Raw genomic sequence first — 25733 nt, forward strand, 5'->3', positions numbered from 1 at the left:
TTTAAAGCCCACATGTATATATATTTTTGAAGAGTTGATAGATACACACAGTACGCAATTCAAAAGATACAAAGGTAAACCTGATGGTAGCAAAGCAGGAAGACTTGATTGGAAGCATTTTTTTTTCTTGGTTTGTTTCAAGCAGTATTTTTTTTATGTCAACCGCTCTGCCAAAATCATTTGTGTTCAAGGTGGTGGGCGAATGGTAGTGGCTTTTGGTTTGCTTGGTTTGGGCTTTTGCTGATGGAAAAAGACACGAGTATAGTCACGATGCAAATGTTTTTCTTCAAGTTAATTACATTCCTCGGCCAGATATTTTTCACCAGTGCCTTCCTCCCGTCCATCCTGGGAACTGTAGCCTCGTTTGTGTTTGCCTCCGTGTAAGAACCTCACTAAGCAGGTGTGCTGTGGGCAAAAATATGGAAAACACAGTTAAATAATCTCAGGTAGGTTAGAAGTACAATGAAGGAATGATATGTTACAAAGAGTTGGATACATTTAATGTGCAGAAAAATGCTCCTATGTTATGAGTTTTTGTTAAACATGTAGTTTTCTCATTCTGGTATACTTTTTGATAGAAAATGGGGTTTGGGGATACTTGGGTGGCTTAAGAGTCTGCCTTCGGCTCAGGTCGAGATCCCCAGGTGCTGGGATTGAGCCCCGCATCAGGCTCCCTGCTCAGCAGGGAGCCTGCTTCTCCCCCCACTCCTCCCCCTTATTCATGCTATGTCTCTCTCTCAAATGAATAAGTCCTTAAAAAAGAAAAAGAAAAAAATTTAATGTGAAGGAGATTGTTTCTGATATAGGAGAGGAAATAAAGATACTAAGCTACCGTTATTCTCAGAGGTAGTTGTAGGGGACAGTGAAAACCACAGTGATTTCAGCCTCTTCTGCAGACCCATAAGGCCACAGAGGCTGACTGAGAGCTGTGCCTTACAGTTCATGGAAGGAAGAGCTTGGAATGAGCCAGAAACAAAAATGGAAGAGTTCAACTCTCAAGGTCATATTGAAGAATTCTGAACTCTCAGCATGTTTGTGTCATTAAAATCCAAATGGGCTTACTTTATAAGATTATACCGATTGTGAGGTTATCGTTAAAGAAAAACACTAGCAGGGAATTATTTTTGGCTTATAAAGACAAGGGCTTATGGACTTCTCTTCAATAGCAAAATGAGAACATTTTAAGAGACAAGCTATCTTAAAGTCATAGAATTCGTTTACCCCTCCTCTGTTACTGCAATTTAATTTTGAAAAAAGGTGTTTTATATCTTTGGGGTCATTTGCTATTATATGCCAGAGTTGATTCGTATAGGTTTGTGTGATTATGCATATTTTTTCCAAATTCTTTGTTCAGTAAAGTCAGGTTGATACTTGAAATCAGCCATAGTGGGAGTACTCACACCATCAAAATTGGCAAAAGTTATATACCAGGGCTTTTCTTCCTGTAGAGCTGGTTGTTAAGTATTTACCTGCACACCGCTGGATATAAAACCTACTTGAATTGCATTATTTAAGATATGAGAGAAATCTAAAATAAGCAGAAGACCCACTAGAATTCAAAAACTGTATTAAAGGGGTTAAAAAAAAACCCCAACTAGTAGAGGAGAACTAGAAATGTGGCATTTGTGGCATTTACCAAAATACTTTCCACAACTTGTAAGAAATATGTTTTTTAGTTATTCAAAGTGGCTAATGTTTGATCTGACCATTTTAGATGGTGTAAAATGAATCCTGTCTTTGTCAAGTGAATATTAACCGTTTGGCAGGAAGGTCCTTCGTCTTGCAACAGTCACCCCTGTGGAACAAAGCTAAGATCCAGCTCCTAAAATGATAAAGTACTTTTAGGGAGGCTCTCAGAGTTGCATGGCATTTTCCCTTCACCTCCAAATATTACTAGTTCTAGTAGCTAATAATTTATAGATACAGAATTTGAGATATGAAGAGACATAGTCAAAATAATGAACAAAAAATCAGATCCCTGTTTCTTTTCTTTTTCATTGAACCTTATTCCTCCCTATCATGGCTCAGGCACTTTGAACAAGAATAAAGAGCTACTTCTATTATTGGGATTCTCTGAGCTAATGGACAATTTGACCAATGATATAATGCCATTCTACCAATGTCCTTTTAAAGTTTGGACGTAGGGATTATGGACCAAGGAAAATAGAAGATGTCTATTTTTGTTGGCCACTGCTTCATGCAGACATCTTGTTGTCATCCATATAGACAAGATACTGTGGTTCTGCTTTGGACCGGCTGTGGTCGCTCACTCAGTTACTATTTCTTTTTTTTTTTTCTTTAAAGATTTTATTTATTTATTCTTGACAGACACAGAGAGAGAGGCAGAGATACAGGCAGAGGGAGAAGCAGGCTCCATGCAGGGAGCCCGACGGGGGACTCGATCCTGGGTCACCATGATCACACCCTGGGCTGAAGGCAGTGCTAAACCGCTGAGCCACCAGGGATTCCCCCAGTTACTGTTTCTTACACTCTTGCTACTCAAATTATGGTCCATAGACCAGCAGCTTTGGTATCAACTAGGAGCTTGCTACTAACACAGAATCTTGGGGGGTCATTCTAGACCTACGAAATCAGAATGTGGTGTTTCTCAAGACCCCAGACAATTTATATGAACATTAAAGTTTGAGAAACACTGCCTTCCCCATTTGCCAAACTGCAATTGCAGCCTGTCTGAAGAAGAGCTCTCCCTTCCAGGGATATTGAAAGAAATATTAGGCTTGAGACACACAGAAACAAACTAGAAGTTTGTGTAGATGTTGGAAGAATCAGTTTTATTCATGATTCTTTTCTTTCCCTTTACCTGGCTCCAGTCTCCATTATGAGCTTACATTGCGGAGGTTTAAACAAAAAAGAAGAAGAAGAAGAAGAAAGAAAGAAAAAGAAAAAGGGGCAGCACTGGAGTATCCTCAGTGTAGTAGGAGAATAAACCTGGAATCTCCAAAGGGAACCATGTTTTTAACTCTGTTTCTAAAGCTTGTTGTTACATGGTAAGCTGCTCAAGTTCAAGTCTTACATTAAATAGCGTTTCTTTTTCTCATTCCTTTCTTCTTCCCTCTTTCTTGCTTTTTGTAGATTAAACTTTTTATATTACAGCAGTTTCACATTTATAGAGAGTTGCAAAGAGAGCACTGCGTTCCCATGTACCTCATACCCATTCCTCTTGATTTTTGACCAGAGTTGTATTTCTGCTTCTAGATTGGCAGAGCTTCCTGGCTAAGGAAGCAAAGTTACAGCACCTAACACAAATAGTATTTGATTAAGGCTAATTACAGTGCTGTCACATAAAAAGGGGAGAAAAGAAAGCTGGCTTTTTCAACCAGCAATGAAATAACCTGCTGTCTATCTACTCACTTAATAGCTTTAATTGCCAGAACATACTCAAGATCTGGTGAATTTGTTTGAACATATCAGCAGGGGCCAAATATTTCAATGAGATCAAGTTGTGTAACTAGTTGTGCTCCGAGTCGAGCTAAAATCACTCTGACAAAGTGAGTTTTGTGATCTAAAAGGAAACACCTGTCAGGAGAGGCCCACTGCCATGATGATTTAGTTTATTAGCACTCTAGACTAAGAAAGTCATGGGATTAACATGGCCATGTTAGATGAGCCATAACACTCTAAATCCATCTGGCTTCTTAGTTTGCTGATGAATTAGGGATGCATTTACACTTCACTTAGAGACCCATTCTACTTCCTATTTTTTGAGAATTCTTTCCCAAAGAAGGACCTAATGAAAGTGGGCACTTCCTTTAACACGAAGACCATGACCATTCTTCCACTTTTTATGATCTTCCACATTCTGGCTTTTCAGAATGTAGAACCAGAAATTAAGGCACGTAGAAGACGAGCTACTTCCAAGAAGCCAGGCTAGGAAGTGAATCTGACTAACAAATGATTGTGGGAAAGGGGGCTGAAATGTATCCACTGTGGGACATTGCAGGAACAATTGCATCCGACGTGTTCCTCCCCCGTTCAGATACTTGGCACCTGCTTCAGGATAATCTAATGGAGGGTTGTCTGTTGATGGTTGAACATGTATACCTTTGAGCTTTCTGAAAACAGATGTTCCACTGAAAATAACCCTTCTTGTGGTATAGTAAGAGTAATACCTTCCCTATTTAGTAATCACAGGATTTCTTAGAAGAATTCAAACTCTTTACAAACATAGTACCCAGTCAAAACAGTCACAAAAGAAAGTAAGTGTAGGTGGTGTTTTCTTAACTTTTAAAAGCAGAGCAGTGAAATTGCAGAGGTAAGAAGTAAATACACCTTAGTACCCTAGTCACTTTCCCCAGAGACCACCTCTGAGGGAAGGTGGTCACTGTTCACCGGCAGGGCAATCAAGAAGTGACAGTTTCTTAACCGGAATTTAAATAAAAACCTCAAAAAAAAAAAAAACAACAACAACAAAACAGGTGACAGTTTGTTACCCTGCAACCTCAAATCTGTCACTGGCCTGGAATTGGTGACTTAGGCATACCCCAAGGAGGCTCCATGCATGGAACTACCCTCCACGTTAGTCCTGGGCAAGTTTGTGGATTGAGCGACAGGGATTTGAGCAAAAGGACTTGGATGGGGGAAGATACTCCCCAGTTCCTCTTCCTTCTTTCCCAGCCAAGATGATCCCAATTTGTTTACCTCCAGAATTTCCTTGCAGGCTCCTGCAGACTGTGGCTCCTATGAAGCTGAAGAACTAAAAAAGCTCTGTGCTGCTGATTTTCAGGGGGACAAAAAGCTTAGCATGTCAGGAGGACCATAGCAAGGAACAGAAGTCTGGGGATTTTGCTTTTTAGTTCCTACTGTTATATATTTCTTTTCATTTTCCTTTGCCTCATGTACTAACTCTTTGAGGCTTAAGAGGCCCAAAGTGAAGCTTGTCCTAATTTTAAACTTGCCTCTGTGGCTGCCCTGTAATTTTCATTCCGCAGCCTAAATTGGGACGTGTCTCCGTAGGTTGGGCTCAGAATATCTCTTTCTGTGAAGCTTTACTAAACTACAGTTGGTATAGCAGAGGAGCTTCAGCATAAAAATCCAGGATTCCGTCTTTGTTAGAAGACCACCATGGGAAGAGCTTTGTCCGATTTTAGAAGGTAGTGAGGGAGAAGGGCAAATGCAACCATTGGCTGCAGCCAATCATCTCTTAACACAGATGCATTTCAGCAGATGTACACAGGAAAATATGTTTGTATTTTTTTTTTAAGATTCTATTTACTTGTTTTAGAGAGGGAGGGAGAGAGAAAAAGAGAATGTGTGCAGGGGGAGGGGCAGGTGGAGAGGGAGAGGCAGAGAATCTTAAGCAGACCTGTGCCAAGTGCAGACTCTAGCTCATGGCTCAGTTTCATGACCGGAGGTCATGACCTGAGCCAAAAATGAGAGTCAGACACTCAACTGACTGAGCCACCCATATATTCCTATATAGTCCCTATATTCTTTCTTTGACACATAAAATTTGAGAAATTTTTGCTGAGATTATCTATCTCAGATTTTTCTCCATGTGTATACCTCCAAGAATCAAGCTATGCTTTTTTTTTTTTACCATGAAGATCATATAACTTCCTCATTTTATGTAACCCCTACTCTGTATCTTCCTGCCCCCATTTAGGCTGCTTGAAATGACCTAAGACTGCCGTGCTTTCTTTTCCTCTGAATTTCTAGGACAAACAGGAACTTGGATCTCTATGGTTCTCTCCAACTATGTGATACTATGGTTTTCCATTTTCTCTGTTTCTACTACATGCTGGGCATGGGGTAGGATATATAATGTCCTAATGAATCGTTTTTCAATTAATTCTTTTCCATTATAATGCCCTAAGAGTAAGAATTCTCTCATCATTTTAATCATGGGTAGTTTCTAATGGCCTTAGAAACTTGTACTTCCATTAGAATGATGGAATATTTATACTTGTCCTACATGAATCTGCCCCACAAATAGAAGATAGATTTATATTTAGCTAGGAGCATGGAAGAAATCAACAATCATGATCCTAGATCGTTCTTTCTTCAAAAACAGTTGATGTTGGGCAGCCCCAGTGGCACAGTGGTTTAGTGCTGCCTGCAGCCCAGGGCGTGATCCTGGAGACCTGGGATCGAGTCCCACATCAGGCTCCTGCATGGAGCCTGCTTCTCCCTCCTCCTGTGTCTCTGCCCCTCTCTCTCTCTCTGTCTAAAATAAATAAATAAATAAATAAATAAATAAATAAATAAATAATAAATAAATAAATAAATCTTTAAAAAAAAAACAGTTGATGTTTTTTCCAGATTAGTCCATTATAGGTAACTCGTTCATCTCCTTCAGGACTCGAGTGCCTCACACACTTCAGTACTCGCCAATAGCTAAGGCAAAAAGGCTCACATGTTTATGAAAATCACTGCTGGCCGCTTCATCTTTTAATTCCATGAGTACACCTGAAACCTAACTTTGATAGGTGCCTTCCTTTCTGCCATAGAGTAGTACCCGATATGAAGCAGATACGTCTTGAATCCTGTAAAAGGTATTTCAGGGACTTAAGTGCTGTGGAGGCCTCAGAATAAGGATTTCAGAACAAGAAGCTCCATAGCCTGAATCCCCATGAGTGTAGTCTCAATCAACATTTAGGAAACGCCCATCCTCTGGGCCTTTGATCTATGGGCTACCTAGGTTGTCCAGGCAGATGTCAAAAACTATGGAGGCTTTGAGATTATACCCTATATACAAGTTGTTCACCTATTTACAAGCTGTCCAGTTAGCTGCCTTTCTTCATATAGGAGATTTTATTAAAAAGCTTTAGTTCTGCTGGAGAAGACATATCAGTGAAACTTAACGTTGTTGGTGAACTGCGGTGCTTATACTGTGGTGCCCAAAAGACCAAGTTCTTCGTTCATTCCCCACATAGACTCGTTAGCTCCACCTGAACAAAAAAAATCGTCTAAAAACTGCGAATTCCAGCTTTCATCCTGGATAGCCATCTTACAAAAGTGTGCCACCAGTCCCAAGAGAAATCAACAGAGAATGATGGGTTTGCTGGCACGAATCCAACCCTACTGCAGGAAAAACAATGCAGGCACAGCTCTACAAAGTAATTAGTATCATTGTCATGTATGTGAAGGACAATAGAGTATTATCCTCATTGTGGTCCTGATACTAGTAGTTTTCCAGAGCCCTGGAGAGATAGGTACTTTAGACACATTGAAAAAATGCAGGGGGATCTCTGGTGGCTGCAGAAGTAGCACAGTTCAAGAGCTGGGTGTGAAGATACACATTGACCTGACTGGTTTCTGCAGCAGGTGACTGTCTTGCATGCCCCGACCTTTGCCAGATGTGATTCCGCTCCTCCTCCTTTATGCCACTTCTTCCGTGAAGCGTCCTCCAGTCCTCTCCCTGCCAGAAGAAGTCCGTTCTTCCTCTGGGTGGGGTTGGCACTCTTAGGCAGTGTAATTCTCTGCTTTCCATCATCGCTTTATGTGTATACTTTGTCTCGTCCTTCCTACTAGACTGTAAAGTCCTTGAGAGTAGAAACTGCCACGTCCATGTACATTGTCTTCAGCAGATGGGTCGCACACAATAAATATGTGTTGAAGGAATAAATGAGTGTACAATAACAGAACACAGACATAGGGAAAGCATTTCTAGAATATCAGTGCTAGTCCCATGTGTAAGCTTTCTTGACAGAAAGGGGTCCACGCACAAAGCTCCCAACAGGTGGAGCAGTCAAAAATCCAAAAAAGGAGGAAAGAGGTAAATGAAGACAATAGATGAAGAGTAATCATGTTACTTGACTTCCTCCACTGTGTCCGGTTCTGCTCCTAGAATCTTTTCGCACTGTTTTTGTTACCAGGGATGGGTATTGTTTGTGGAATTCACTCAGGAAAACTTAGTAATTTTCCAACATAGTTAATATTCAGATATGAAAAATCTCTTACAGTTTAAATGGTGAATAGATGCTAATTTATACATATATACTTATGCTCAGAATGCCTAATTAATGATCTTCCGTGTCAGTCACGGGTATGTTAATGAGCTTCTTTTTGCTCCGGTGTCATAATTACATTGCGCCTCTCTGGCTTAAGGTTGGGAGAACATTTTAGCTGAGGATTAGCAAATGATGCAAAATAACAACAACAGAACAACTAACAATTATTCAGTGATTCAGAAGTTTAGGAAATGTGGAAGTATGTGATCATAACAATTTAGCATGAGAAGATGTAAAGACAGCCCAAAACCAATTGGCTACTTTCATAGTAGCTCTCCATTTGCTGAACTTTAAAAAGGTTTGCTTCATGGGCAAGGCCTGAGTTTCTTTGGTGCAAACACTGCATTCACCACCTTTCTTACTAGGGACGAAAAGGCTCTGTGAGGAGGGGAAATCTATTGCCAGGAGTTAGCCTGTATTTGTAGGTCTTAGAACCCAGGAGTACCAGCTTCTGCCCACCTTCTGTACTCTTTCTTTCTCCTACCTTCTTAATGTTTTTGGCTCCCTCCCCAGACTCTGGTTTTCCAGCCATAAATCGTCCCACTTCAGTCCGGAAGCAGGTAGGATTTGGCTTCTGATTTGGTACTTGTGGGCTGGGTGAATTTGGGCCAGTTAATTAACCTCTCTGGGCTCCTGTTTCTTTACTGTAAATGAAGTAAGAATCCCAAACATATTAGAATAGACGTGATGGTAAAGTGAGTTAATGTGTCTGAAGCCCGTTGCCAGGCATGTCGCAGGCCATGACTGCATCCATTTCCCTTCCCTGCTTGTGTTCCTCATGAATGCAGTGGTTAAGGCCACAGCATCTGGAACTGGATGGTCTGGATTTGACTCCTGGTCCTGCCATATTCCAGTCGTGCACCCTAGTGACTGCGCCCTGCTGTGCCTCGGTCTCTGGATCTCTAAAATGTCAGCACCTGGCATTTAGTAAGTGAGGTTATCCTGCGGCCTCAGCAGCTGGGGGGGAATGGCCCTCTGCAAATCCATCTGGGGAGCTGTGTCATCTGCACTGAGGGTCAGGGACGGCAGGGGACACCGATCCTTGCCCTGCTTCTAGATCTTCTCTGTGTGCAGGCCATCTCTTCCGTTTCTCCTTTCCTCTGTAGAGAAATCCGACTTCTCTGGGAGAGTAACACAGACTAGATTGGCACCATCCCTTCTGAATGTGCACCACTCTCCCTGTTTCTTTGTGCAGGGGTGGAGTCTAGAATGCCCAATCTCTCTGTTCCTCCCTGCCCCCCCCCCCCCCCCCCGTGACAGGCTGTGGGAGGAAATAAAGGGCTTTGTGCCAAGCCTTTCATTTGGGGCCTCTATTTTTTCCTTTATTTTTATGCCAGAGGCAAATAGTTGAGTTTGCTCGCTGGATGTGAGGCTTCTGAAACCATTCAGCTAGCCCTGACATTTTTAAGATAACGAATTATTCTCCAAGTGGTATCAGAATTGGACTCCTCATGATCCTGATCTATCACCGGCGTGTATTGCTTGGCTTTTTAAGAATGATGAAGCAGTGAATTCTAATAACTGACCCCCAAATAAGCAGTCACATTTAGCTCCTTTAGTTCTCCAGATAAATCCACAGCAACTGTGCTGCTGACACTTTACATCTATGGTTGTATTTACAGATTTCCAAATCCTTTTGGAAAAACTCACTTGATCCCACGCATCCCTGAATGGTAGACATGTCAGAAATTATTATTCCCCCTTTGCAGTCAAAACGAACAACAGCAGCAGCAGCAGCAACAGAAACGGAAGCCCAGAAAAATTAGATGATTTGCCTACTAATTATCCAGATAGGAAGTCTGGTGTCTTGACTGGAGCTCAGAGATTTTTAAACCAGTAGTTTTGATTAATTGGGAAAGGTAAGATTATGCTGCAGTAATGCATTGCCCCCCACCCCACCCCTTGGTTCCACTGGCTTTAACACAACGAACGTTCCTGCCGCATTTCCAACTCCTGTCAGTGGGAGAAGGCTAGAGAGAGGCTTTGTTCCACCCGGTCACTCAGGGATCCAGGCTGACAAGGCCCCGCCATCTGACAACGCTGATGCTTAGTTGTGTGACTTTGCTGCAGAAGGAAAAAGTGGGAAAATTCACACCTACTCTTTCTCTGCTCTTAGCCCTTGGCCAGACTAGTTGCATGGTCCTAAACTAACTACGTGGGAGCTTGGGCAGTCCCCCATACACCCAAACAGGGATGAGACCCAGCTCTCGTGAGCCCCAGAGATCTCTGTTGTGGGCTTCAAGGTGGTGCATTTAAAGGCACTATGCAGCGCATGGGGCCCATGTGGAATTAAGCATACCTCATCATAAATATTGTAACCTGGGCATTTCATTTGTTTGAGAAGGATGAAAAAAGATAAAAGGAATTTAAGTAGCACCTTATGTGTGAGGTGGTTGCCAAAAAGGAAAAAGAAACAATTTGTTATCATACTAGGTCATGTCGACTTTTTCTTTTTTTTAATTTCAGCTTTATTGATGTACAATTGACAAATAAGATTGTAAGATGTTTACTGTACATTGCAGTGGCTTATTACATGTATACATTGTGAAAAAGGATTTCCCCCATCTAGTTAATTAACCCATCCATCATTTAATATTTGTCTTTTTTTCTCTTTCCCTTTATTTTTCTTTATTTCCTTCCTTCCTTCCTTCCTTCCTTCCTTCCTTCCTTCCTTCCTTCCTTCCTTCCTTCCTTCCTTCCTTCCTTATGGTGATACACTTTGCTTTTTTGGGGCCTGATCTTTTAAAAATTAGACTGATCTCTAAAAGATGAACAGAAAATTTATGGTTTAAATTTACTAATTCTCTTCCTCCTCTCCCCAATCTGTCTTGCAGATAAACTTGTAAATTTTTAAAAAGAAATCTTCAAGTTATTCCTTGGAAAATATCGAGATTTACTCTTAACGATCAAGTCATTCTAAACAACTTTTATTAGTCACTCAGGGTATTTCTCAGCAAATAAGCATTTATGCAGTTTGCCCTCTCTCTCTGTTTGGATCATTGGGGTAGAGAAAAATTGTAATCAAGGGACATGAGCCAGTTTGTATCTGAGTTACATTGAGGGTGTAAGTGTGGAGTGTGGGTGTAATCTTTTCGTACCAAAGATTTTAGAATATTCAATGATAAGGATGGGACCTGTGAGCTGAACAGAAAATAAAATGGTACAGGACCAGCTAGACTGCTTGAGACACTTCTCATACACAGTGAATCTCTTGCGTCCACCCCTGTTCCAGAAAGTACCCACCCCATACAACAAGTTGCTGCCCAGATATCTCTTCTCCAGCCAATGGACTCACCTGCATGGCTTCCCTGTGGCTCCAGCCCTGCTCTGTGCATTCTGGAAACAGCCCTTCTTATCATGGGTGGAGGACCAGCCCTAAGTGAGCTCCCTGAAAAACACCTAGCTGCACAGCAGAAATTCTTACAAAGGCTTCCCATGGAAACACTGACACGTTTTTCCACTCCTCTTATAAAATGAAGTCTTTTTGATAAAGCATATTTTAAAACCTGAAATAGCAATGCCAAATACACATGCTAACAGTGATTATAATAATTGGCGCTTGTGTATATAATGTCATCCTGTAGGGAGCCCTGCCATTCTCACCGGCATCCCCTTAGTCGCAGCAGACACGTTGGAGTTTCATAGGTCATACATTTCATTATCTGTAGTCCAGGGACATAAAATATGGAAGTGAAGCAACTTACCCAAGGTGGCACATAGGACACACGGACAGCTGGGAATAAGGTTTCCCAAGTGTGCCTGGGCAGAGAAGGCAACTAACACTTAATGATATGGTTTCCTAGCTTCACCCCAGAATTACTGAATCAGAATTTTCAGGAAAGAGGCCCAGGAATCCTTTTTACCCGGCACTGTGAGTAACTTGTAATGTGCAGTTAGTAATAACCCGACCTAGCAGAAGGGACAACTCCTCTCTGATTCCAGCCTCCTGTCACCACTGGAAGAAAAGAAGAGTCTCTAAGAGGATGAAAAAGTTCACTCCAAGAATTCAGGTGCGCTGTGGGAATAGCAGCTACTTCTACCCATCCCTGGAGTTTTCAAGAAAAGTATAGTTTTATGTATTTTTAAATGTCAACACTTTGTACCACTGGTTTTTGAAAAAGGCCCTGGGGACTAATAGTATGTCTGTAAGCATTCTCCAGGTGGTCTGAAAACTGGATTCTTTCAGAATGGGTGTTTTTTTAAGTGTAACTCTTGACTGGGTAATAAATGTACAAGGCACAAGAATTCAAAAGGTTAAAACCAGTCTATGATGAAAGGTAAATCTCCTTCCCGTCCTTTCTTCCTGTCTCCCATTTTCCTTGCCTAAAGGTGGCCACTGTTAAACATTTTCTTATGTTTCCTTCCAGTCACATCCCAGGCATATATAAGGATATATGTAGGTGTGTATATTGTATATATTGGAAAGATGTTTCTTTCCCTTAACCTAGGTAGTGCCCATACCACGGTCTGCATCTCTACCGTGTTCGCCATCTGTGCCATTGTGTCTAATTAAACTGATACTTTTCCTCTGATGTCACTTAGTGATTTTGTGCAGTTACAGTAACTTTCATGATATAGAAACATTGAAATCTCCAGTAGCTTACCAGTAAGTTTATTGCTTGGGACGCCTGCGTGGCTCAGCGGTTGAGCGTCTGCCTTCAGCCCAGGGCATGACCTGGGGTCCTGGGATCGAGCCCTTCATCAGGCTCCCTGCATGGAGCCTGCTTCTCTCTCTGCCCGTGTCGCTGCTTATCTCTCACTGTGTGTCTCTCATGAATAAATAAATAAAATCTTAAAAAAAAAGTTTATTGCTCCGTCATGCAACAGTTCAACAAAGGCATTTATTTGCTGGACGAGCAAGTAGCTCCTCCCGTTTTGAAGTTCCCCCAAGGTCTTAGGACCTTTGGCATCCAGCTGGTGGATGGGAAAAGAGAAAGGCTAGGTGATTGTTGGACCTCTTTCTGTTTTTTTTATGGATTGCTGGACCTTTTCCTGAGTTTTTTTAATGGATCAGCCCTGGAAATGACACACATTGTTTCTGCCCACATTCTTTTGGCAAGAACTAAGTCCTATATTCCCATCTAGATGCAAGGAGAGTTGGGACATGTAGTCCTGGACTGGGCATCTGCTTACCAGAATCAGATTGACATAGGTGAAGGGGTGCACACATCTCGGGTGGATAGCTAACCGTTCTGCAATAGTTTTATCTGCAGATGTGCCTGATTTTCTTGCAGGGGATTTTTTCCTCCTCTTGATATGTGGAAGTACCGTGGGCAATTTGGTATGGATTTTTGTGCTGTAGATGTGGCCTATAAGAGTTTGAGGACCATGACTTTACACAGAAGGCCAAAGATCCATTTCAGCTTTTGTCCCTGCTAATGGGGGAGCCCAGGTGCCAGGACTGCTCCATCACATGTCTGTGGACTGGGAGACCCACTATCCAGCTGATTGCTTCATTTATTTGAGCTCCTCAGACTACATAACTTCCCAATTATCTAACCCAGGTAGAGCCAAGAATAGAGGGATTCCAGTATCCCCAAATCCCAGCCTGCCTATAAAACATTAAAGTGATAATAGTCCTTTTCAAGCTTTAATTTAATTCTCTCTCTCTCTCTCTCTTTCATGCTAGACTTGCTACCTAGCAATTTTCTGGCACTCTTTTTGCTTACAAAACTTTCCTTTGCTCCCAGAGAAAAAAAAATGCACAAAAACAAATCAGCAGCATAAAGAACTTTTGTCAGTGAAGTGTTGGAGAGGGAGAGGTTCACAAAGCCGCTGGGAACACAGCAGCCTGACCCTGTCCTCCCCTCGTCCCCTCTTCTCCGAACAGCCCATAGCAGGGAGGGAGACCTAATGTAGGGGACGGGCCTCTCCCTCCTCCACAGCTCTGCACGGGTCAGCCCCAGTGTGGAAACCCGGGGATGAAGCTGGGTAGACCAGGAGAGAGCAAGAGGAGGAGAGCTGCTCTCATCCCTCCCCTCTGGCCTCCATGGGCCGGCCGGTGCCTCCTTGGCTGACCTGGGGGAAGCAAGGAGGAGAGAGGCCTAGCATTGCCTTGGCCTTGGCATCGCCGCATCTGTTTTCTCTTTCTGGCTGGTTTGCAGGGACTCTGTGGTCACCAATCTCCATGTCAGCACATTCAAAATTGCTGACTGTAAACACTGACAGCAGTATGCCCGCTACTGAAGAAGCCACAAGGAAAACAGCTCTGGGCAACGCTGGATTTTCTTGGTGTGACATCCTCCGAGCTCCCGGCACAGGCTCTTTACAAAGGACAGGCGTTTGCGGTTTGGGTGGGATGGGGAGGAAGAACGGAGAGGGGAAGAAGGAGGCTCCGCTTGTTGAGATCTTTTCTTAAAAGGAAATAAAATTGGTTTTCTACCGGGACCTTTCTTTGGGAGCTGGAACAGGAGAGGAATTCGAATAGCTAAGATGGGAGGGTTGCGGCAAGCAAAACTGGATTATAGCAACCAAACCCACATGCAGATAAAAGTTGGGAGCCACTACGGCAACCAGGTAGTAGTTCTCCAAGATCTTGGGAGGAGAGGCTTACAGATTGCCTCTTCAGGTCCCCTAGGCTGGCCCGGAGTGGCATGGAAAGCCAGTGGTCCCATGCCCAGAGGACAGGGCCTGGCCGGACTCAGAGCTGGGCGGCAGCAGGCCCCTGGGGCCCTGTTGGGGAGCTTCCACAGACAAGCATGTGTGCTTCGTAGCTTGTCAAACCACAACCATTCACAGAGGGCGTGTGGGCTAGAGTCTACCACAGTTGAATTAGAGAGAGTGTGTCACCCACTTCCAGAAAGTTTGCTGTCTGTGGGCTAGGACATAAAGTAGCCAACTTCATCTTTCCTTTTAAGAACTACAGTGGGGGACAGCCCAGGTGGCTCAGTGGTTTAGCACCGCCTTCAGCCCCCGGTGTGATCCTGGAGACCCGGGATCGAGTCCCGCATCGGGCTCCCTGCATGGAGCCTGCTTCTCCCTCTGCCTCTCTCTCTCTCTCTCTCTCTCTGTCTCTCATGAATAAATAAATAAAATCTTAAAAAAAAAAAAGAACTACAGTGGGAAATTAGGATTGAGGCTGGACTTGTTTATAATTCATTGCTCTCCTGAGAGCCTTCTATGTTAAAGGTGATGGACGTGGGCCCTGCAGCGTATTAGGTAGTTCTTCAGAGAAAAAGACCCAATAGGAGGTGTGTGGGTGTGTCTGTAAATCTATAAATAGATAGATAGATAACACATATATATATATATATATATAACTGGTATATGGACTCATGGCATATATGTATCTTGTTCCCATTGTGGTATATATGAGATAAATATACATATAAATGACATATGTGAGAATATATGAGATATATAGGTCTATATTTCATATATATAATCTCCATATATGTGTGTATATTTATATATGTATACACATATATATACACACACATATATATATAGAGAGAAAAAAGTTTATTTTAAGAAATAAACTACTATAAAATTCTGTATATTAAATATATTAAGAAATATTAAGAAATATATATAATATATACACATATATACATATCTATATCTATATACACACACATATAAATATATGTGTGTATATTATATATAGGTGTATATATATAGAGAGAGAGAGAGAAAGAGAGAGAGAGAGAGAGAGAAGTTTATTTTAAGAAATTGGCTCACATAGTTATCGAGGCGGGCAAGTCCAAAATCTATAGAGCGGGCCAGGAGGCTGGAAATTCAGGTATGAGTTGATGCTGTGGTCTTAAGTCCAAACTCTGGAGATGGGAAACTGAGGCAGGGTTTCCATGTTGCAGTCTTGAGGCAGAATTGCTTTTTTGAGGAAACCTCAGTCTTTACTCTTAAGGTGTTGAAATGATTAGATGAGAGCCACTCACATTAAGGAGGGTGACCTGCTTTACTCAAGGTCTGTTGATTTAAATGTTAATCACGCCTTGAAAAAATAACCTCCACAACAACATCTAGATGGGTGTTTGCCCAAACAGATGGGCACCGTAGCCCTTTGCCCAAACAGCTGGGCACCATAGCCCAGCCAAGCGGACACATAAAAGTAGCCATCGCATGGGGAATTTGTACATTGAAAGAGGAACATTCTATTCAGATGCCCATAGGTCAAATGTTATGAAAGTTATGTTATAAACCAAGCAGTTTCCATGACATGTTGGCTGGTTTGCTTGTGTCAGATATTCTTGGCATAACCTCTGATCTAAGAGGTTCATTGGAAATGGTGCTCTTTACCTGATGTCAGAAGAATAGTACATGGGCTAGCATGGAGCACGGAGAGAGCAGGACTTCAATTCCTGATACTGCCTTGTGATAAGGGGCTGGGAGTAATTAATTTCTACCACTAGTTCTGTGTTTTGAGAAACAGGTCAGTAAGGCCCAGAGGCTGCATAGCCAGAGGGGAGAGCTTGAACCCTGGGATGAAACTGCCTGGATTCAGATCCCAGTTCTGGCATGATTGCACGTAGTGAAACTCTCTGTGCCTCAGTATCCACCCGTGTACAAAGGGGGTGATGGTGATAGTTCCTACCTCCCGGGGGCTCCTGCTGCCATGAGGATTAAATGCATTAATGTATGCGTCTACACAGAGTGCCACGTAGGTGTCTGTGGTTATGCTTACTTCCTGGGACTATGAAGACAAAAAGTGTGAATAGAGAATTGAGATCGTTGCAGAGAAGTTTTTAGAGATAGATATACGTTGAAATCTGACTCTGAAGTAGTCCACGTACGAGACTCCTTTATGAAGTATTGTCCTTTAGGGAATTCTGCTCATAATCCTCTTAGATGAATTGAAACCAAGATGGAGCCTCCATGTATCAGATTCTGTGCTGTAGTTGATAGTGTCACAGAGAACTTTCAGCATATTAATAATGAGCTAATACACCTATGAATGTTAAATGTCTCGGAAGCGGTTTCCTGATGAGCAAATAGCAGATGTGGCAGTGGCCATGGTCTAATTGCCGGAGAGGCAGTTAAATTTAGTTTTTATACCTTTTCTAAGCAGTTATTTCAAAGCTGAAATATTTCCCCCAAAGGCCTGTCAATTGTTCCTAACAGTCAAATGAAGTGTAGGGGTAGAGTAGAGGGCGTATTTGGGAATGTCCTTCCTACATCTAATTTATCTTTGTAAATTGCCAGGGGTTTCTACATCAGTTTTGGGTTTTTTTTGGTATATGTTGTGTTTGACGTTTTCAGAGTAGAGCAGTAGCTTTTATTGTCCTAAAAATTCTAAATAAGAAATCAGATTATCTTTTATTGAGATCTTCTACGTGCCAAGCACCATATTAAATGCTTTACATGTTATCACATCATGTGTAATCTTTACTCCAAAGAAGTAGGTACCACTATGATCCCTCTCTTCCATTTGAAGAAACTGAGAGGTGAACTTGCCCCAGGTTCGTGGCAGGCGCTGTGTTTCCAGGTAGCAGGAGTACGGAAGCCCAGACGTACACCACTACCTTCTAATGGCCTTTAAGTCTCACACATTAAAATCAGCCCGACCTTCTCTTCTGCTAGATGTTTTGCAAAGTGTGGGTTGAACTGCCCTCAGGTCTGTAGTTCTTTTATTAAATAATACTGAGCCCAGTCTGACACGTTAAGAAGTTATTTGCGTGCCAGTATAGTGGCTGTTTCACTGAGCAGGACTTGCCCCAGGTCCACGATGGCTGCTTGTGTGTGTAGGGTCTCCGCCATGGCCAAGTTTCTTAACCTCTGAAGGAGGTTTGGGAATGGCCCTCGTAGAACACTGAGGCCTAGGAATTGGGTTAGGGATTGCGCCTCACATCCGTGTGGCAACAGGACCTCACTACTTTGAGAACAAGAAGAAAAATGCCATTGAACAGCCATGTAGAGCCATAGGAAGGACAAACCTGGGAGAACACTCACCAGAGATGTTAGGAACATCTCTACTCCTGGGGGCCCCTGGGGGCTCAGTGGTTGAGCATCTGCCTTTGGCTCAGGTCATGGTCCCGGGGTCCCAGGATCGAGTCCCATGTTGAGCCCCCCACAGGGAGCCTGCTTTTCTCTCTGCCTGTGTCTCTGCCTCTTTCTCTCTCTCCCATGAATAAATAAATAAAATATTTTTAAAAAAAGAATATCTCCACTCCCAACAAAAAGCAGTATGGTTTTCATGTCCACTGTACCTGTGTTTTCAGAAAGTGATTCGTTAATGCAAAGCTGACACTGATGTATCAATAACTGAAGTTAAACAACCACAGTCAGAGAGGTTGCAATGCGGAGAGCCCTCCTCTATATTTAGAATAAAACTTCATGTTTTTACTGCCAGGATGTAAGCTTAATTATAGCATGTAGCAAACTTTGCTTTTGTAAAGGGTGTGTGTGTGTGCATGTGCGTGCATGCGTGCATGCATGTGTGTGTGTGTGTAGCTTACTTTGGCTGGAAAAATGCAGGTGTTACTTTTGTTTTCCTTTTGAAGCATCAGTAGGAGTTGATGGAGGGTAACTAAGAAGTACAGTATTTCTTGACCCTCTGTGAGCTGATAAGCTCCTTGAAGGCAGGGATCATGTTTTATTCATCCCCTTTAGCTCTTATCATACTACTTGATATTTATTTACTTGAATAAAACCAGGGATGTCAGTTGGGCCTATTTAGAAGGTTTTCATTTTGGTTACTTAAGTAATGCACTGATTACTCTACTAGTAATAAGTTTTATCCAGCGTGGAAATTTATCCTAAAAAAAAAAAAAATCTGCAGCGTTCATCATATTATCCCCAGAATTCACCGTTACATGTTGGAGATAGTTATTTCTCGACTATTCCAGGGGTTACCTTGTGTGTTTGTACATACCTGTGTGTTTAGCATTGAAAAAATTATTGCATCGCGATTATTCACATTGTCAGGCTCATTACACAGACCGAGAAGTACTTGATTCCAGCTGTGGGTCCTGCATATCAACCATGAGCATTTGCTCAAACCCACAGTCCCTGAGTTTGAAAGAATCAGCGTGGACGGTGTGTCGAGTAATTAATAAACTCCGCTTCACCTTTTAAAAACCACCTTTAAAGAATCTGATGCATATGGTATCTTGAGCTTCTGACTATAAGAGTTGACCACACCTTGCACATAGTGAGTTTTCATATTAGGTGTATTGAATGATTAATTCAAAAGAAATGGAGATAGAAATAAGATGAAACCACTTACGAGCTCCCATTGTGGGGGTACACTGTTCACGGGGTTTATTGATATTTTCTCTTCTGAGTCTACCATCATACCATTTGGGGAAACTGAACATTTTCTCATTAGAAAGTGTCTGGTGCTAAAATAGAATGTAGTTAATCAGGACGGAGGAGATGTGCAGTGCATACGCTTATTAAGGAGCGATCCGCTGGCTCCTTATTACTGCTATTAGTTCCCAGGCAACACCTTCCACTTTTTTTGTTTGTTTCATATGGAGGCTTATTAAAAACCACAGCCTGAATAGATGCATTGGTACGATGCGTGTGGGTAGGTAGATGAAGCTGCGCTGGCCAAATCATGCTCTTGGAGGAGTTAATACATTGCAACAATTCCAATAAAATTTTGATTTTGCTTTTATTAATCTGGGGGGCAAAGAAGCCTCCGACAAACATCTATCAAGTATCTACCTAGGATCAGGCTGTCGAAACTCAGTGGAACGAAGTTGGTGACGCTTAGTTTAAAGTTAACATGATGAGTTGGTGACATTTAAATATCTCCATGCAATTAAAACTTTTGACTTTAAATTAAATGTGAAATACCGTCGTGAAATACGCTGTCTTGTCTGTGCTTTGGTTTTCGTATAGGATAACTGTTTGCCTGTTAAAAAAGAGGAATTGGCACCCAGCCACCATCAATCCGTAATACCAAGTATGGAACTTCAGAGCTTAAGAATACATCTTTAAAAAGTGTTTCCTAACAAGGTTTTAGATGAAGTCACATCCGTGTATTGTGGGAGTCATTTAAACATCTGAATTCATCAGAAGCAGGTAAAATGGTAATGCACATAATCTGCAGGGATAGGAAGAGTTCTCTGCTTCAGAATAATTCAGTTTTAATCTAGAAACTAAAGTTTAATAGGCAGGGAAGTGGACCTCACATCAGAACTTCCTGAAGATTGTCTTCATCACTGCCAAGGGCTTGCTTGGGGTGGAGGATCCTCTTTTTTTTTTTTAAGATTTTGCCCTTTGGGGACACCTGGGCTCAGTGGTTGAGCATCTGCCTTCGGCTCAGGGTGTGGTCCCGGGGTCCTGGGATCGAGTCCCACGTCGGGCTCCCCGCAGGGAGCCTGTTTCTCCCTCTGCCTGTGTCTCTGCCTCTCTCTGTGTCTCTCATGAATAAATAAATAAAATCTTTAAAAAGAAAATAAATAAAATAAAATAAAATAAAATTTTTGTCTTTGGGCCTGCAACCTAACCCTGTAGTACCATGTTGTATTAGCAACAGATTGTGGACAATCAACAGAAAGTTATCTATTTAGCATATAAAATCTGCTCTTATAAGAAACTCTCCATTGTACATATTCTAAGTAAATAAATGGCATGCGTTTAGTGTAGGTATTGATGCACATCCACTCTTGGTCCTGGCTCCTTGTGTGTGGTGTTAGCCAAAATGATAGTCCCCGTAATCACTTGGATCCCAGAACTGGTCATTCCCTAGAATTGCCAGAGTGCTCAGCAGGCAGGCTTCTCTCCTTGTGCCCTAGACCGTCCTCTGTGCCCATCCCCCTCCCGCCCCAGGGCTTCAGTTACATGGCATCCTATTCTTCTCTAATGTTCGGTTTGTTTCTTCTCTACTTCTTTTCTCTGTTTTCAAAGCATGGGCATTTTACTTTTCGAGCCCCTAGCGATCTGTGACCTCTCTTGGGATCCTGTCTCTAGGCCCCATCAATTGTGAGACCCCTTTTGTCTTCCTGTCCATCGTGCCTGGCTCCTCCAAAATCTTCTTTTGCCTCCATGTGCTAGAAAGGTTATAAACTTTTCCTTCTTAACAGAGGAAGCTTTCTGCTCTTTAATGTTATGTGAATGGAGGGAATGAGATGCTATTCCAAACAACCCTGTGTTTTAAGTTTTTCATTTTGGGTGAATCATTTTATTTAAGGGAAACATTCTTTTTTATTTTTGTCAATGCCCCATTTCACAGGTAGAAATAAAATAAATCTTGATTTTGTATATTTTGCTTAAAAATTCTATGTGTTTTGTTGAAGAAACAGATCAAAATACAAACACGTTTATACAAACATCTTACTTTGCAAAAAGTCAGTAATATTGATTGTTTTGAGTTATGATGGTTGTTATTCAAATACAGCAGAGTAAAACCTGATGCCCAAATCAACCTGTCAGACTGGAAATGCTTTGTCCCTCTGTGACTTCACAGACACCTGCTCTATCTAGCTTTGAGGAACAAAATAGCCAAATCATAATTCAGGGTGCAAATGTAACTGCCCCAACGTGTGTTTCTATGTAGTTTACATGTATTGTTTGTTATCTCTTTTACATGGGAAAACTAGAAACCTGAGTTGTCTGTAATTAATATTAGGAATATATACAACAGGGGCATACCTTGGAGGGAAAAGAAACGAAATTGTATCTTCTTGAAGTTTGATTTAAATCATCTTTCTGATGAGTGATTTAAGTCAGATCCAAGCTAAGACAAAGGGGACTCAGGGGCCTCATGCCGTGGTCATAAAATCGTGGCTCTCAGGTGTGATATTCTGGTATGATTCTTCTGGCCAGCTTCATGTCCACATTAATCACAGAGATCATACTTCAGTCTGCATATATGGTGGATCGGGCCACAGCATGTTTGTAGAAGGGCAAATAGCAAGTGGGAAGTGGGAAGTGGACTTCTGAATCTCTTAGCCTGGCTATGAAAGCATGTAGTGGAATCCTCTGGGTTGTATTCTGATGCCGTACCCCTTTATTTTGGGGTTGGAGGATTTCTAATGTGAAGTAAGAGAGGATCGTGTAGTCCATTCAGTTGTGTGGTCATATTGAACTTATAAAGACCGTATGAGGCCCACGGGCCCAGTGGCTGATCATTCCTCTACGTGCTGCCCCTAGTGAGGGTTGGCATGTGTCAGTGCTCCAAGCATACACACATGTACACAACATACGCTTATGCCCCTAGGTGTACATATGCACGTGTGAGTACACATGCCTTGGTTGATGTCTGACTGTTATTATTTCTGCCTCCAGAATCCTCCCCTGATTCTGAAAAAAAAGATTCCAATACCACACCACCCCCCACACCACAAATTAATATTGTTCCGGTTTTCTGCACCAGGCATAGACTATAGCGTGACAGATGGGGAGGAAACTTTTTTTACAGTCATAGTACAAGCACTGATGAAAATCTTAGACCTAATTCATTGACCTACCTCTGGGTGTTGACGGCTTTGTTTCAGAGAAACTTACTCACGGTGATACACTCATGAATCTATGGGTCATTTTGCAGAATCTGCATAACATGGTAGGAAAACCAAAGATTAAACGCATATAACAACGTAGGCTAGAAAATGTTATACCCTGGAAAGAATTTTCGAAGATGGTATAAATATAATTTATTACCAAGTTCTGGAATCTGGGCAGCATATGTTGCCAATAATGTACAACTAAATCTAGAAATAGAAAACAAAATAAAAAAGCCAGCATGTCTTTATGAAAACTAAGAGAGTGTTATGTCATCATAATGAAACCCTAGACCCAATCTACATAGTAGGGGTACAGAGCTTCTTAATTTATGATTGTAATTGAACTAACACAAATATGACATACAACCCACTCATCAGCATCATTCATGATCTATATTTAACATAGATTAAGGGCAACGTCATTAATAACGAAGTCTGAGGATCGAGCCCACTCCTGAGTTCTACAAGTAAAGCTTAATGAACAGCAGCAGTTCCCTGCATCCTATCTCTGTGCTGCTGGGACATGGCATAAATGGAGTTGGAACTGTTCTGTGCTCTTAAAGTGAAGGGTGACATGTGCCAGGCATTGCATCATGTTGTGCATGTGAGGAGAGGTAAATAATAGCATCTGTCTGAAGGAATTCAGAATCCAGTGTGCTGGGGAGAGGAGAAGTGGGTCTCTGAGGAAGGAGCCCGGTTTTGAAGATGAGCCTCAGCGTTCATTCTCAAGGCAGCTAACACAGATTTCAGGAAACACCTTGCTTCCTTTCTCAGCCTGCCTTCTCTGTACCAGCTGATTTGCCTATATTGTTGTCACAATCGTCTTCACAGAATTGAGGGTTACTGTCCCTTTCTGCCCACAGAGGAGACCAAGGCTCAGAGTGCTTAAGTACCTTGCCTGAGGTCACATAGTCAGGAAGTCAGGGAGTACAGATTCCAGTCATCCTTTGCTCTAGTGCCCTAGTAAATCTGTAGACATTGCTGCAGACTGAATTTTTTTGTCTTTCGAAATTCGTAGGTTGAAACCTAACTCCCAAGGTGATGGCATTAGGAGGTAGGGCCTTTGGAAGGCGATTATATCATGAGGGGGTAGACCCTCACGGGTGGAATTCGTGCCCTTATAAACATGGCTGAGAATGTCGCCTTGCCCCTTCCATCACGTAAGGATATAAAGAGAAGTCTGCAACCTGGAGGAGGGCCCTGACCTGACCGTGCTGGCTCCCCGATCTTGGACTTCCAGCCTCCAAGCCTATGACAAATACATTTCTTTTGTTTATGAGCTGCCCACTCTCTAGCTGCCCAAGCGAACTAAGACACATATTGTGCCAGTATGGCGTAGGATGGATAGGATAAACGTGGATTAAATAAGCCTGCCAAAACACAAGTGACGGCAGTTTCTGGCAAGTTAAATGAAACAACCACGAGGGGGACAGGGGAGGGGGAAAGAAGGGAAGGTGTAAGGGATGCACCTACAGAACAATTTGAAAAATGCAGAAAAGCCATGCAGATTGGAAAATTGGAGCACTGGCACATGTAGAGGTACATTCAAAATCATTTCAACAAATAATTATCGGGAGCCTGTTTTGTGGAAGGCTCTACACTGGTGCCTCGTTCAGATGTATGGGAGGTACCACTGCCCTCAAGGAATGTATAATTGAATGGAGAAAAAAGACATAGAACAATGTTTTAAGAGTTCTCAGTAGAGATATTAATAAAGTACTATGGAAGCACAAGAGAGAAGAAAGCAAATTATAGCTGAGAGATTCAGGGAAGGATTTGTGGAGTATGAGGCTGTAGAGCTGGGCTGGGAGGGATAGACAAAGCTTTGGTGAAGGGTAACGGGGCTGGGGTGCGGATAAGAACGTGGGACAGGGCATTCCAGCACTGAGGTCAGTAGGCGCAGAGGTACATGATGGGAATACCAAGGGGTGCCTAGAAGACAGGGTCAAAAGGGGCAAGCCAGACTGAACCATCTTTTGGAGATCCCAGACCGTTATGCCAAGAAGTTTGGACTAGGCCGCAAGGAGCCATGATTTCTGAGCAACTCCATGATGTCTGGAGTTGTGGTTTAGGGTAATAATTTTGATGCCTGTGTCAAGAATGAAGAGAAATGAGAACACGTACAAGGCTTTCACAGTCATGGTTTACATAAGAGGTGGCGAGACCTTAACGAGTCTGTGGCAGCGAGAAAGGAAGAAACACACACAAGAGACGGTCACTGGAGAGGTGGCCTCAGAAAAGATGTGGAGAATGAAGAGTAACAAGGAGTGAGTGATGTGGCCATGGTCTTCGTGAGTGAAGGCGTCATGTGTTCCAGGAGGTAGAGGAAGCAAGGCTGTGTGGAGACCACAGACTTTCAGCTCGGTCTTCCCAGGACGCAGAGGGGGCAACAGTATTGGTGACACACAACTTGAGTCATAGATACATCGAGGTTTTGGAAGACTGCTAGTGGCATTATGTCCGGCAAGGACAATAGACGTGCCACATATTATATTAATTGGGTTGGTGTATATCCAGAGATGCTTGCACACTGGGGAGGCGTAATACCATCGGCCGTACATTAATCTCGTTATTTTAATGAGAATCCACGTCATACATCTCTTTCAATATGTAAGCATGTAAAATACATCTTTCGCTTGCGTATCTTTAAAGCACCTTTGTCAAAGAAAAGATGGCCTCTGTTGATTTGAATTATCCATTTTTGTTTTAATTTTGGGTTTTATCTTGATCCCTTGTGGAGCCCTTGAGGCAAAATGAAAGTGTGCCAGCATCGCAGAATGTGTCAGGCTTCCAAAGTGTTTCACCCCTCTCCTAACTGCCACCACCGCCACCGCTCCGCTCCCACGGTCCCATCGTGTCTCACCACCCAGGCACTACTGCAGCATGTGATGTGCTACTGGGTGTTAGGCTATATGTTGGCAAATTGAACTCCAATAAAAATTTTAAAAAATGTAATATGCTAGTGTAATGCAGGTGTGTGCATTAGGACGTCATTATATTTTCTGGCTATCCGGTCGGGAGCGGCCTGAGTAAGTGTAAGACGCCGAGCTAACGGGATCATAGACCCCGGGTTCTGGCCATAGCTTGCCTCAACTGCTTCAACTTGCCTCTGACCTTGAGCAAATCGTTCCGTAGCTCTGGAGTGTTGCTTCCTTTTCCTTCCTTTCTTCCTCACCTGTTCAGATAAAGTTGGACTAGGTGGTCACTAGGGTGTCCCCACCTAGAAGATCCCCCGTGCTCTGGGATACCCAGGACTTAGTCTTCCTGCCCCATCTATCCCAAGCGCAGCCAGTGACTATGGGCAGTACAAAAGGTTTGCAATCAGAGTTCTAGAATATGTCATTGTCTGTGTTCT

The 25733-nt window shown here is 42.5% G+C and overlaps 1 protein-coding gene and 1 long non-coding RNA gene across 5 annotated transcripts in view; one reads left to right on the forward strand and one right to left on the reverse strand.

Annotated features, from left to right (window-relative positions):
• LOC140611633 (uncharacterized) lies at positions 1 to 25697 on the reverse strand. Its single transcript, XR_012012727.1, has 3 exons — positions 25493 to 25697; positions 22346 to 22425; positions 1 to 405 (listed from the first exon to the last, which is right to left on the reverse strand). It is a non-coding gene; the product is annotated as an uncharacterized lncRNA (long non-coding RNA).
• Positions 1 to 25733, forward strand: part of MAML3 (mastermind like transcriptional coactivator 3) — a 472489-nt gene that overhangs the window by 231916 nt on the left and 214840 nt on the right. The window lies entirely within an intron of this gene.

This window comes from Canis lupus, chromosome 20 (assembly GCF_048164855.1).
Source record: "Canis lupus baileyi chromosome 20, mCanLup2.hap1, whole genome shotgun sequence".
Taxonomy (NCBI): domain Eukaryota; kingdom Metazoa; phylum Chordata; class Mammalia; order Carnivora; family Canidae; genus Canis; species Canis lupus.